Source organism: Canis lupus, chromosome 19, assembly GCF_003254725.2.
Source record: "Canis lupus dingo isolate Sandy chromosome 19, ASM325472v2, whole genome shotgun sequence".
NCBI lineage: Eukaryota > Metazoa > Chordata > Mammalia > Carnivora > Canidae > Canis > Canis lupus.
In genome coordinates this window covers 25,369,073-25,382,845 of record NC_064261.1, presented here as the reverse complement: position 1 = coordinate 25,382,845, position 13,773 = coordinate 25,369,073, and positions in this window count along the sequence as shown.

The window sequence follows — 13,773 nt, the reverse complement described above, 5'->3', positions numbered from 1 at the left end:
ATCTTTTGGTATCGGTTCAGACCCGATTTGTGACCCAATATGTGGTCTATTCTGGAGAAAGTTCCATGTGCGCTTGAGAAGAATGTGTATTCAGTTGAGTTTGGATGTAAAGTTCTGTAGATATCTGTGAAATCCATCTGGTCCAGTGTATCATTTAAAGCTCTCGTTTCTTTGGAGATGTTTTGCTTAGAAGACCTATCGAGTATAGAAAGAGCTAGGTTGAAGTCACCAAGTATAAGTGTATTATTATCTAAGTATTTCTTCACTTTGGTTAATAATTGATTTATATATTTGGCAGCTCCCACATTAGGAGCATATATATTGGGGATTGTTAAGTCCTCTTGTTGAATAGATCCTTTAAGTATGATATAGTGTCCCTCTTCATCTCTCACTACAGTCTTTGGGGTAAATTTTAGTTTATCTGATATAAGGATGGCTACCCCTGCTTTCTTTTGAGGACCATTCGAATGGTAAATGGTTCTCCAACCTTTTATTTTCAGGCTGTAGGTGTCCTTCTGTCTAAAATGAGTCTCTTGTAGACAGCAAATAGATGGGTCCTGCTTTTTTATCCAGTCTGAAACCCTGCGCCTTTTGATGGGGTCATTAAGCCCGTTCACATTCAGAGTTACTATTGAGAGATATGAGTTTAGTGTCATCATGATATCTATTCAGTCTTTGTTTTTGTGGACTGTTCCACTGAACTTCTTCCTAAAGGGGAATTTTAAGAGGCCCCCTTAAAATTTCTTGCAGAGCTGGTTTGGAGGTCACATATTCTTTTAGTTGCTGCCTGTCTTGGAAGCTCTTTATCTCTCCTTCCATTTTGAATGAGAGCCTTGCTGGATAAAGTATTCTTGGTTGCATGTTCTTTTCATTTAGGACCCTGAATATATCCTGCCAGCCCTTTCTGGCCTGCCAGGTCTCTGTGGAGAGGTCTGCTGTTACCCTAATACTCCTCCCCATAAAAGTCAGGGATTTCTTGTCTCTTGCTGCTTTAAGGATCTTCTCTTTATCTTTGGAATTTGCAAGCTTCACAATTAAATGTCGAGGTGTTGAACGGTTTTTATTGATTTTAGGGGGGGATCTCTCTATTTCCTGGATCTGAATGCCTGTTTCCCTTCCCAGATTAGGAAAGTTTTCAGCTAGAATTTGTTCAAATACATATTCTGGCCCTCTGTCCCTTTCGGCGCCCTCGGGAACCCCAATTAAACGTAGGTTTTTCTTCCTCAGGCTGTCGTTTATTTCCCTTAATCTATCTTCATGGTCTTTTAATTGTTTGTCTCTTTTTTCCTCAGTTTCCCTCTTTGCTATCAACTTGTCTTCTAGGTCACTCACTCGTTCTTCCACCTCGTTAACCCTCGTCGTTAGGACTTCTAGTTTGGATTGCATCTCATTCAATTGGTTTTTAATTTCTGCCTGATTAGCTCTAAATTCTGAAGTCATGAAGTCTCTTGAGTCCTTTATACTTTTTTCTAGAGCCACCAGTAGGTGTATAATAGTGCTTCTGAATTGGCTTTCTGACATTGAATTGTAATCCAGATTTTGTAACTCTGTGGGAGAGAGGACTGTTTCTGGTTCTTTCTTTTGAGGTGAGGTTTTCCTTCTAGTCATTTTGCTCAGTGCAGAGTGGCCAAAAGCAAGTTGTATTGGGAAAAAGAGAAAAAGAGAGGAGAGAAAGAAGGAAAGAAAAGAGAAAGAGAAAAAAAAAGGGAAGAAAAAGAAAAAAAAACGAAAAAAAAAAAGAAGAAAAAGAGAAAGAAAAAGAAAGGAGAAAAAAAGGGGGTGGGGGAAGGAAACAAATCAAAAAGCAAAACAAAACAAAAACAAAAACAAAAACAAAAACAAAAACAAACAAACAAAAAAAGAACCACCGGGGAGTATCTTCTGATTCTGTGTACTTTAAGTCCCTTGGCTTCTCCTGGAAGTTGTCCGTCTAGCTGGTGTTCTGGGGGAGGGGCCTGCTGTGCTGATTTTCAGGTGTTAGCAGTTGGGGGAGCTGCTGTGCCCCTGCCTGGTGCAGGGCTCGGTGGGGGTTGTTTACCCCGTGAGGCCGCAGGAGGATCAGCCCCAGTGGCGGGGCAGCTCTGGAAACCTGGATTCAGCTCCGGCAGGAACTCCGTCTGCAGGGCCTGGAGGCTCCGGGGCGGGGCCGCTGATGTGCTCAGCTCCGTGCAGGAGCGTCCTCGCTGTCCTGGGCCCTCCCGGCCTCTGCCTGTCCCGGGGGAGGCGGGATCCTGGGCTGTGTCCCGGCGCCCTGTGCTCCGGAGCCTGCGCTGTTGGATTCGCGCTCCCGGGCCGCGCAGCCCCCTCCGCGGAGCCGCCGCCCGAGCCCCTCCGAGCTGCTCCTGGAACCGCGCAGCCCCCTCCGCACGGAGCCTCTTCCTCTGCCCGAGCCCCTCCGAGCTGCTCCCGGGGCCGCGCAGCCCCCTCCGCGGAGCCGCCGCCCGAGCCCCTCCGAGCTGCTCCGGGTCCCGCCGTGCGCGCTGCAGCCCTTAGGGAGCTCGGCGCACTCTCCTGGGGCGCAGGTGCCTGTTAGTGTCCCCGGGAGCCCGAGGGCATCCCCGCCCTCCTGGGTCCTGCTCCACCTCCCTGGAGCCCCTTTCCGCCCGGGAAGGTTGGTGCAGCTCCTGCTCCTCCGGGACGGGGCTCTCCTGTCCTGGGGACACTCGCCCCGGCCTCAGCCCGGCTCCTCGCGGGGCCCCTCCCCCTTGGAGGCCTTTGTTTCTTTATTTCCTTTTCCCCGTCTTCCTACCTTGATAGAAGCGCGAACTCTTCTCACTGTAGCATTCCAGCTGGTCTCTCTTTAAATCTCAGGCCGAATTCATAGATTTTCAGGATAATTTGAAGGTTTTCTAGGTAGTTTGGTGGAGACAGGTGATTTGGAGACCCTGCTCTTCCGCCATCTTGCTCCTCCCCCCCACTATTTTTTAAACATTTTGTTTTGTGAAGTGATATCTCATTATGGTTTTAATTTGCATTTCCCTAATGACTAATGAAATTGAACATTGTTTCTTGTGCTTATTTCTCATTTGAATATCATTTTGGGAGAATCATCTCTTCATGTCTTTTGCACATTGTCTAATTGAAATGTTTGGTTTTACTGTTGAGTTTTGCATTCTTTATTTAGGTAAGAGTCCTTTGTCAGACATGTAGCTAACACATATTTTATTTCAGTTTTCAGTTATATTTTACCTTTTTAAAAGAGACAGAGAGCAAAAACTTTTTTAAATTTTGATAAAGTAATTTATCAATATAACCTTTTCTGGATCTTACTTTTGGTATTAAAGGGCTCTTTATCTGGCCAGAGATCCTAAAGATATTCTCCTATGTTTTTTCTAAAAATTTTTTGAGGTTAAATTTCATATTTAAGTCTGTGATTTATTTTGAGTTAAGTTTTATCTACATTGGGTCAATGGGTGGGTCAGCAGTTGAGTGTCTGCCTTTTGGCTCAGGTTGTGACACGGGGATCCTAGGATCAAGTCCCACATGGGGCTCCCAGTGGGGAGCCTGCTTCTCCCTCTACCTATGTCTCTGCTTCTCTCTCCATGTCTCTCATAAATAAATAAATATAATCTTTAAAAAAAAATCTACATTGTGAGGTTTAGATAAATGATCACTTTTTTGGGGTATGTATGTCCAAATATTACTGCACCATATATTGAAAAAGCTGTATTTCCTCCAAGATGCTTTTGCATCTTTACCAAAAATCAGTTGCACATATATGTGTAAGTCTATTTCTCTGATCTTAACTCTGTTCCATAGATCTCTGAATCTGTCCCTCTACTAATAACACTCTCTACTAATAACAATAATCACTGCAGCTGTATAGCATTGATATAAACTAGTGATTCCTCCCACTTTATTTTTAAAATAATATTAGCTGTATTAGGGCCTACACATGTCCATATACATTTTATGGTAAATTTGTCTGTCTCATACCCCTGGGTTTTTCACTGGCCACCGCTGGCAGCTGAGGACCCCTGCTTTAGCGAATAGAAGGAGCCTCCACAGGCTAAGCTATTTCCTCTAGGTGGGGAGAAGAAATCTTTAGTCTATAGGAACAAATAACACCCCGGGGGGCAAGGAGACTATTTTGGTGGGATTGCCCCCCTGTGGGGAACAGAGAACGCTGAGATGAATGGTTTTGATGACAGGATCCCTTCCCTGTGCCCCCAACCATGCAGTGTCTCTGGAAGGGGAGTTTCAGGGCTGGCAAAGAAAAATATGATGGCTTTTTTGATGTGTCAATCTGTCTTGGCCACAGTCCCTGGTTATTTAATGAAATACTAATCTAAGTGTTGCTGTGAATGGATTTTACAGACAGTTAGTGTTAAGTAGTGGTAATTATCCTGGATAATTGGGTGGGTCTGACTGAATCTATAGGAAGGTGCCAAAGCAAGCTATGGTTTCCCTGTGAGAGAGAGAAGAGATCCCACCTATGTATGACAGATCTTTTCCATGCTCATGGGGTTCTAGTCCTGCCCACAATCTTTCTACCTTACTGTTTGTGGATAACAGCATTAGTATGTGACTGTGACTGTGAGTTTACCCGACATCTTCCCTTCAGACTACCTGTCCTACTGGTCTAGTTTTTTGGCTGAACACTGACTGATCTAATTGATCATTCTTTAATTTACACTTTTAGATCAAAATGAATCTTAATATAATCAAAAACTTATCCAATGGCATAAAAAAATCTCAATTATATAAATTTTAAAAATAATTGTTAAACAATGGGTTAATGACTACATTTTGCAAATTTAGCTTACAAAAGACCACTTAATAACCAATCTGGTCATTTTGGTGTCTTCAGTGAAAATTTAGATCATTGCACCATCATTCTGATTAGTAATGTGACAAGCAGGCAGCGATTAGCACAGCTGAGCAAGTAAATCAAGCCCAATTGTTACACTGATGAATCTATTGTTGTCCTATGCCCAGAGTCCAGTTTTCTTTTTGAATCTAAGTGTCTACTCACTCAGTAAATAACTGACTTCCCACTGTGAGTCTGTTCTTTAATGGATGCTTCCACAGAAATAGAAGCTAAAAAAAATAGATTTCTGGCTTCATGGAGATTTCCTTCTAACAGAAAAAAAGATTTTTAAAAGTGCACAAATACAGTTCTAAATGATTTCATTATTTAGATAAAAACACTGAGTACTTGTTATAAAATAGAAATGCTATACTAAATGTATAATGAGAGAGGTAGAGATAAAATTGCATCATATTGTGCACAGTAATTATTAGTATGGCATTACTATTTTTAGTAGTGCCATAATTTGCTGGATTGAATATTCATTCACTCACTCATTCAACAAACCATTACTTTTCTCGGAATAATCTTTGCATAGTCATGACACCTGGGGATGAATGTATTATAAAATAAAAGAGACAATTCTAGATTTTCATTAAACAGGGTTTTAATTAGCCATATAATTTCTAGTAGAATCATGGAAACTTCATGGTTGCATTAAGCCTACTTTAAAAAATAAATAGGCCAACATAATTTAAAAAGTGTTCTCCAACTGCAACATTACATAATACTCTTGTGTTGCATCAGGCTCCTTCACCCAAAACCCTCTCATCATGATCAAACAATTGACATCATATGACAGTTGGCAAAGGTGTTCTCATCGATATTGCCAGTACTTTGAACTCAGTTTAGCAGTTTAGCAGTTTAGCAGATCAGTTTAGATCTGATATAGGTCTTTCAGATTACCCACTAGCATCCACCTCTGAATAGTTAAAAATACCCACGTAACTTATTTGTTCTTAATAACCACCATTAGGGCAGTCCCGGTGGCCCAGCAGTTTGGAGCCAGCTTCCGCCCAAGGTATGATCCTGGAGACCCTGGATCAAGTCCCACGTCGGGCTCCCTGCATGAAGCCTGCTTGTGTCTCTGCCTCTCTCTCTCTCTCTCTCTCTGTCTGTCTTGAATGAATAAATCAAATCTTAAAAAAAAAATAACCACCATTAGACAAATGGAAGAATTATGCAAATCTAAACAGTGGCCGCAAATAGCATAAGAACATGCTGATTTGCCTTAGCCTTAGAAGGGGACAGAGCTGTGACCAGAGCTAATCTTAGGAAATGTAGTAACGAAATGCTGAACTAGAGAGACTGGACTCCAATGATTGTCAAATGCTGGGGAGACTGATGAAGTCAAGCACTGATCTGATATGTAAGGATTACATAGATTAATGAGGCAATTCCTGCCCCCGAGAATCTCTCAGTATAACAAAGGGAATGATTATTGAAATTCAGTAATTCAAAAACTGGGCAAGTGCTATTACAGGTATGCATACAGTGGTGGAATTGGGTGTGGCCTTTGACTCTGCTTGGAGAAGCTCACAGGAACCTGCACAGAAAAGGAGCTATTGGATTTGTGTTTTGGATGGTGAGCAGGATTTTTTTGGGAAGATGGTGTAGGCAGAGAAAATGGCATGAAAAAATTCACAGAGATAGAAAGCAGAATGATAACACTGTAATAATTTAAAAAGTAAAACAAACAGCATAAAAAATTGGAGTCTTCTGTGTATTTATTTATTTATTTATTTATGAATGTTCTGTTTTTAAAATTTAAGTAAGCATTTTGAGAGTCCCCTCCCCTCACCGAATTGAAGTGCTTTGCTAATACTATAATTTAGGTATGGAACTTGGACAGGTTTTATTATAAATTACTTGGCAAATGAGCTTAATTATTTGTTAAGTAAAATTAACAATTTATGATGCTGTTTATAAACACATCTGCCATCCCAATCCAAGCACAAATAATACACCTAAGCAAGAATGGATATGTCGACATTTAATCTATCTGCAAGAAAATTTTAAATGTCCACGAAGTACTGATCAGGTACTACTTTATTTTTTAATTTTGTGTCTTTTTATTTGAGAGGGAGAGAGCATAAGTGGTAGGGAGGAGCAGAGGGCAAGGGAGAAGCAGACTCCTTGCTGAGCAGGGAGTCTATCATAGGGCTCCATCCCAGGGTCCTGCGGTGATGACCTGAGGCTCAGGCAGATGCTTAACTGAGTCACCAAGTGTCCCATGGTAGTACTTCTTATTACTAGAATGTGTGAATGTAAAATGGTGATCAATATCTAAACTGAATATGCATTTATTGATAAGAGGAGAGCATCTGAGCAAAAATAATTTTAAAAAGATGCATATGAGATTTGTGACATCTAAGTAACAAATACGATTATAAAAGATTATTGATTCTGAAATAAAAACAATTATCTCATTTTCAATGATGACAACATTGATATTAGAGAAATAAATATTCAGTCTTCATGAGTACATTTTTGAGAAATATGCTTATATACTTTTGATGTAAGGAATTGATTGATGAACTCAAGAAAGCAAAATTCTTACATATTAAGATATATTAAAAACAGAATTAATTGTTGAAACAACAATCTCACTTTAGGGAAACCATCCCTAGGAAATAATAGTCACAAATACAAAGGAAGTGATATATAACATTTTTTTTCCTTTTTTGCCTCTTCTCCCTCCCAGATACATAACATTTTAATAATTATTTTTAAGGGTAAAGATATGATATGATTTGGTAAACTAAATTGTTACACAAAGGATAAATTAGAATAGGTATATCAAATTATGCTATTATTTTAGCTTTTACTACTCACTATGTACCAGGAATTGTGTTAAGCATATTATAAGTATTTTATCACTTGCTGATCCCAATAATCTTATAGAGAATGAATTATTCATGCTACCATTATAAAATGAAGAAACTAGAGTTTAAGTTAGTTAAAATTTTGTCTAAGGTCAGGCACAAAGTGTGTGAGAAAAACTCAGATTCAAATTCAAGTTCCTTATCCCCATGGCCTCTACCATTGCAAAAGCCTGTGATTATACAGAGGAAGTGGAGAAAACTGATTTTAAGCCAGGGTGTGTGGGGTGATCATTATTCCATAGAAAATATACATTGAGAAATACTGAAAGAAATTAGCCTTAAATGCTAATAAGGTATTGTTTTTGGAAGGTAGACTTATATGTGATTTTTTTTTTCCTCTCTTGCTTTTCTTTTCTCAGCATTAAAAAGATGTTTGCTTTAATGGAAAAACATTTGAATGGATTTCTGCCAAAAGTTGAAAATCCACAATATTTTTTAAACATTCCCAACAAATGTACTGGTTCATGCTGAACCATTATAAGGGACATGTTTTCCATTCTATCTTTCCAAGATTTTGAACCATTCTCCCATACATTTACCCCAAGCTTCCTTTTTGTCTTATTGTCAATCATGACTGCAAAGACCCGGGTTCTGCCCTTGTCAAAGAAACTCATTTCTGAGCATTTTTAGGCAGCCCAGGGTCCTTTGACTCTTCAGAAACTGAAAAGATTTATTCACTTTCAGAGCTCCAAGCTTGGAAATAGGAGAATCTTTCCACTCACAAGATCTCAAACCCTGTAGCCCTCCTCCTCTTTTTCTATTATGACTGAAGCCTTTCAAGGTTATGGGATTAAATACGACTAGAGAAAAGTTGATAGTGCCACAGAATAGAAAATGTATTATGTTTTTAATTATGTGTGGAACAGGAAAGAATTGCCCTGCTCCTGCTCTGTGTATATTTGTTTGTATCTCTTTCCTTTTGCAACAAGGCCATTTCCAAAAAGTAATGAAAATAGATGAAATGGATTTTACTTGAGAAAAACATACAAGAAATAAAAATTTTTGGCCATGGAAAGGATTATTTCATTTTCCTCCAGAATCTAAAATGTTCTAAGAATATAAAGAATATATATGAATGTAGACACACACACATACACACAAAACACATGGTTATATGCACATATGTATGTATATGTGTGTACATAGGCACACACATGCATGTTAGAGGACTATCTATGCACACATGCACACACCTGGGTTCTAAACATAGTGTTGTTGTTGTTGTTGTTGTTTAATGAGCAATGTGTTATGTAATTGTGTAATTAAATTTGTGAGGCTCACTGGGGAAATGCTAAATAGCAGGCTTTCCTGAATCTAGAAGACAACTATGAACGTGGACATTATTTTCTCACTGGAATAGACACTATAGACTACCTTGATGCATGTGGGTGCCACAGGGCCAATGATGCTGGCAGGATGGATGGGTACATGGTGCTCCTGGATAGAACCTGGACTTAGATCTGTAGCACCCAAACCAAAGGGAATGACCTTTGACTTTCACAAAATTATATGGGCTGGTATAAAGGGTTTCTTAGCAGATACTAGTGGGAAAAAAGGCTAGTGCAGTCACCCTCAATGTCATGTTCATACTGAGATCCTATTGGCCTTCCACTGAATTCTGAGATTCATATCTGTTCAATTATCTTAGAATATGGAAGATATCTTGATTCTGTGGATTCTGTACAGTATAGTGGTTCACAGAATTCCAGGGACTCTGTATAGTATAGTATGTCAAAGGCTGGAGCTATTTACATAGGAGATGGATGACTCAAATAGTAGGGGGCCACTCTCTGTATGCATCCCCATAACTGCTCACACACAGAAATTTCAAAAACTAAAATAAAAACAAAACCAAAAGATCACACACAGCATTTACTTTATTCATTATAACCACTGTATTTTCCCCCCAAAGCGTAAAGTTAGATTGATCTAACACATTTTTCCCTAATTGCAAAACTATGGGTATATATTGTAATATTTCAAGCCACACTGAAATGTATAAAAAGAGTGGGTCTTTCCCCAATAAACCTATACGTGAAAAAGCCACTATCAATAATTAGGCTGGCATGTATCTACTTATACAAAAACATACACACATAATTTCCTATGTTATCTTTTCTTTTTTTTTAAGATTTTATTTGTTTATTTGAGAGAGAGTGAGAGAGAGCACACACAGAGGAAGAGGTAATGAGAGAAGCAGATGCCTGCTGAGCAGGGAGCTCAATGCAAGGCTCGATACCTGGCTGGATGTGGGGCTCGAACCTAGGACCCTGAGATCATGTCTAAAGCTGAAGTCAGATGTTTAACTGACGGAGTCATCCAGGCACCTCTCTCCTTTTCTTTTAATCAGAAATGGAATCACATTGTGTAGTATTACTCCAATTTGTTTTTTTTTTATTGATATAATACAGGTATTTTCTAGATCATTATAAATTGATTTATTCTGTTTTAATTGAACTCTTTATTTTAAGGTAATTGCCTATTCATAAGGAGTTGAAAAAGATAATACAAGGATATTTACCCTTCGTACAGTTTCTCCAATGGAAATGCAATAATTTTGCAAAGGTATAGTACCATATCATAATTCCAATGGTGACATTGATAAAGTCAAAATAGAGAACACTTGCATCATTACAAGGATCTCTCATGCTGTCTTTATATCTATACCAGTTTCTTCTTGCCCTCAGGACTCTCACCTCCCCCTACCATCTTACCCTAACCACTGATATGTTCTCCGGTTCTATTATTTTGCCATTTTATGAATGATATATTTTAAGAATGCCATTTTAAGAATGTAATTATACAGTATGTAACCTTTTGGCATTGGCTTCTTTACTTAGCATGTTTTCTTGAGTGTCATTCAGGTTCTTGCCTGTGTTAATAATTTGTTTCTTTTTATTGTAGAGCAGTATTCCCTGGTATGGATATACTCCAGGTTGTTTAGCCTTCCATGTATTGAAGGATATTTGTGTTGTTTCCAGTTTGAGACTACTGTAAACAAAGATGGTATACCCATTTTTGAACAGGATTTAGTGTGGACATAAATTTCCATTTCCTTAGGAATAATTTTTAGTAATGCAATTGTTGAATTTTAGGGTAGTTCTTGTTTGGTTGGATAAGATGCTGCCAAATAGCCTTCCAGAGACACTATAACATATTATAGTGCATCCCATCAGCAACATGAGTCAGCATGATCTCTGAATCCTCTCCAGCATCTGGTGTTGCTATCATTTTTTAGTTTTACCATTCTGATAGTCGTGTCATGACATCTGTTTGTGGTTTTAATTTGTATGACCTAATGACTAATCTTTGCATAGGCTTATTTGCCATCCATAGATCCTTTTTAGTGCTATGTCTTTCCATGTCTTTTGCATTTTTTCTAGTTGGATTGTTTTTAATTTTGACTTTTGAGAGTTCTTTATTCTAGACATTAGTCTTTTGTCAGATTTGCAGTTTGCAAATCCTGTATCCTAGTCTGTGTATTATATTTTCGTTCTCTTAAAGGGACTTACACAAAGCAAAAGATTTTCATCTTGATGAAGTTCAAATTATTGATTTCTCATTTAAGGTTATATTTTTGGTGTCAAGTCTAATATCTCATTACCTAGCTCTAGATCCTGAAGATATTGTTGTTACCTAAAATTTTGTAGTTCTATGACTTACATTTAAGTCCATGGTTCATTTTGAGTTAATTTTTATAGAAGCTGTGAGACATAAACAAAGGTTCGTTTTTAATAGATGCCTAATTTCTCCAGCACCATTTGTTTAAAAGGTGATGCCTATCTCCATTGAATTTTTTTTGTTGTAGTTTGTCAAAAATCAGTTGAGCATATTTGTGTAGGGTATTTTTGGGTTCCATAAGCCATTCTTTTGATCTTTTGTTTATTCTTGGCATAATATGTTGTATTTTCATTTTTATTTAGTTTGATATGTTTTTAACTTCCTTTGAGTCTTCCTATTTGATTAATGAATTATTTAAAAGGGTGTTGTTTAGTTTTTAAATGTTTGGAAATTTTCTTGTTTTCTTTCTGTTATTGATTTCCAGTGTAATTTCTCTGTGGTGAACTCACTCTATGATTTCAATTCTCTTAACTGTGTTGCAGTTTGTTTTATGGCACAAGATAGAATCTATTTTGGTTATGTTTCACGGACACCTGAAAAGAATATATATATTCTTGCTGATATTTTGCCTAGTTTTCTTCTCAGTTGTTGATAGAATGGTGTTGAAGTCATCAAAATCATTGTGAATTTGTCTATTTATGCTTCTAATTTTATCACTTGTTGATGTACATATTTTTCAGCTCTGTTGTTTGTTGCATACACAATTACAATTCTTATAATGTCTCCATGGAGTGATCCTTTTTTCATTATATAACATCTTCCTCCATCTCTTGCAATTTTCTTTTCTTTTATGTTTTCTTTACTAGGTATTAATATCCATTTCTGCATTCATCTCGTTGATATTCTTTCTTTAACTCTCACGTATCCCCATTCTCTTCTCCAGTAACAATGTATTTTCCTTAAAATTTTCATATACATACATTTAGAACCGTATCAGACAATATTGTAATTGTTTGCTTCAGCCACAGACACAATTTGGAATATTCAAAGGAAGGACAATCTACTGTATGTACTCATATTTTTACTTACAGTGCTTTTTCTTTCTTCCTGATACTCCAAGATTTCTCCTCATATTGTTTCTCTTCTGTTTAAGAACTTTCTTTAGCCATGTCTTTAGGATAGGCCTTCTGGCAACAAATTATCTTAATTTTCCTTTATTTGAGAATTTATTTTCTTTCCATTACTGAAGTATATTTTTGCTGGATATATAGGTTGATGGTCTTTTTTTCCTCCCAGCACCTGACACTGAAAGTGTTATGCCATTTTCTTTTGACTTCCATGGTTTCTGATGAGAAATCTTATCATACAAACTTGTATTACTTTACTGGAAATGTGTCATTCCTCACTGACTACTTTCAAATTTTGTTTCTTTATCTTTGATTTTTGAAGCTTAACTATTAACTATAAAGTGTCTTGATGTAGTTTTGTTTGGTTTGTGTTTTCTTCTTCTTTCTTCTCCTTCTTCTTCTTCTTCTTCTTCTTCTTCTTCTTCTTCTTCTTCTTCTTCTTCTTCTTCTCTTCATTTTCCATTTTCAGTTTACTGAGCTTCTGGTGTCTCTAGCTTTATGTCTTTTGCTAAAATTGAAAATTTTCAGGCATTTTTCTTTGAGTACTTTTTCAGCTCTACATTTTTTTCCCTCTTTCTAGGACTCTATTAATACAAATGACAAGTATTTTGTAATACTCTACAGCTCCCTGAGACTCTGTTCATTTTTATTCAGCCTATTTTCTTTCTGTTTTTCAGATAGATAATTTTTATTATTCTATCTTCTAGTTTACTGGTCTTTCCCATTCTGCCATTAAATCTACTCATTTTAGTTTTTTATGCCATTTATTTCATTTTTCAGTTCTAAGGTTCCTATTTGTTTTTTTTTCATCATATATTCTATTTCTTTGTTGAGATTCTTTGTTTCTTCTCCTGTTTTCAAGTGCACATGTAATTGTTCATTGAAACAATTTTATGGCACTTCCTACAAATATTTTCCAGATAATTCTAACATTTGTCATTTTGAAGATAGTATCTCTTTCTCTTTTTAAAAGATAATTTATTTATTTATTTGAGAGAGAGAGAGTGAGCATGAGCTGGGGAATGAGAGGAAGAGGGAGAAGCAGACTCCCCAATGAGCAGGGAGTCCTATATGGAGCTCAATCCCAGGACCCTGATTATGACCTAAACCAAAGGCAGACACTTAATCGACTGAACCTCCCAGGTGCCCCGAAGATAGTATCTCTTAATTGTTTCTCTCATTCAGGTTGAAATCTTCCTAGTTCTCCATTTGGTAAGTGATTTTCAGTTGAAACTTGGACATTCTGGACATTATATAAAGAGATTCAATATTATTTAAACCAATTGTTTCATGTGATATCCTTTGGCACTGATCTGTCAAGGAAAGAGGGTTTGCCACCTTGTTATTGCTAAGTGTGGGTAGAAGTCCAGGTTCCACATTCTGCCTCTAC